Source organism: Seriola lalandi, unplaced genomic scaffold (assembly GCF_002814215.2).
Source record: "Seriola lalandi dorsalis isolate HSWRI2012SDOR001 ecotype SW California unplaced genomic scaffold, Sedor1 jcf7180001977236, whole genome shotgun sequence".
Classification (NCBI taxonomy): Eukaryota; Metazoa; Chordata; class Actinopteri; order Carangiformes; family Carangidae; genus Seriola; species Seriola lalandi.
Window position 1 is genome coordinate 1 of NW_019447902.1, and position 1,048 is coordinate 1,048.

General features: G+C 44.6%; 1 long non-coding RNA gene across 1 annotated transcript; it reads right to left on the reverse strand.

The window, feature by feature from the left end:
- LOC147820210 (uncharacterized) lies at window positions 1-1,040 on the reverse strand. Its single transcript, XR_015437357.1, has 3 exons — window positions 782-1,040; window positions 541-654; window positions 1-66 (listed from the first exon to the last, which is right to left on the reverse strand). It is a non-coding gene; the product is annotated as an uncharacterized LOC147820210 (long non-coding RNA).
- Window positions 1,041-1,048: the final 8 nt, after the last annotated feature.

Consider the following 1,048-nt stretch of genomic DNA (forward strand, 5'->3'; position numbering starts at 1 on the left):
TCCAGGTGTGTTTGATGCTGCTGGGCAGCCTGACCACTGGGAGCCTCTGAGCTGTCCTGGTCCACTCTGTGGAGGAATCATGAAGAATGAGCTCACATTATGTTTGTCCACACAGAGACAGACACATGCAAAAGGTCCATGAGGTCATGTTTGGATGTGAACAGTGAGTCAGACAACTCCCTGTAATGGTAAAGTATTACTAGTCCTGCTGATCCCACTGAGAATCAACAACCTAGTCTGCAGCTCTTCGTAGCTTTCAGCTCAGTGTTTGGTTTAGTCCCAAGACTAAGTCTCACCATCTCTCTTCACTCAAATTACTTCTCATGCAAGCAACTGAGGTGAACTCGCTGAATGTCTTCCAGGAGAGACTGCGTGAACATGTAGAAGATATCTCCATATTTAAACCACATCACGTCTCCCCCCTGACGGCCAGAGGTTTACCTCCTTCTTCACTTTGATTTCAGACGTGGTTGAACAACACATTGTACAAACTAGTTATTTTCTAGAATAATCTGAGTCTTACTGTCAGTTACAGCTTACATCTGATCAGCTGATGGATGTTGTCCTTTAAACTCAATGACAAATTCCTTCGAGTGGTTGCTCTTTAAAGACAGACAGCTGGGTTCAGGAGAGTCTGGTCTCTGCTGCTGGATTCTGAAACAAAAACAGAACTTATAAATGTGCATGTTGGATAAAAACTGATGACAAATATGTTCAATCTTTTAATAAACACAACAACTAACTTTTAGTGTGAAATGTTTTTCTGACTTTAAATTCTGACCTTCCAGGTCCACATTCAGTTCCAGGTCCAGGTCCAGGTCCAGGTCCAGGTCCAGCAGAGTGTGATCTGTCCCTAACCCTAACACACACAGAGCTTTGAGTGTGAATAATGATGGAGCAGTGATTTGAGTCAAGGACAGTTAGAGATCCTCATCTCACCTCTGAGCTCTGGTCTGGCTCTCATGTTCCCCGCACAGTGTTTTAGAGGGAGGGGCTCCCTCTCGCCTCTCTGTCCTCACCAGTCCATGCATAAGAACCAAATTTCACT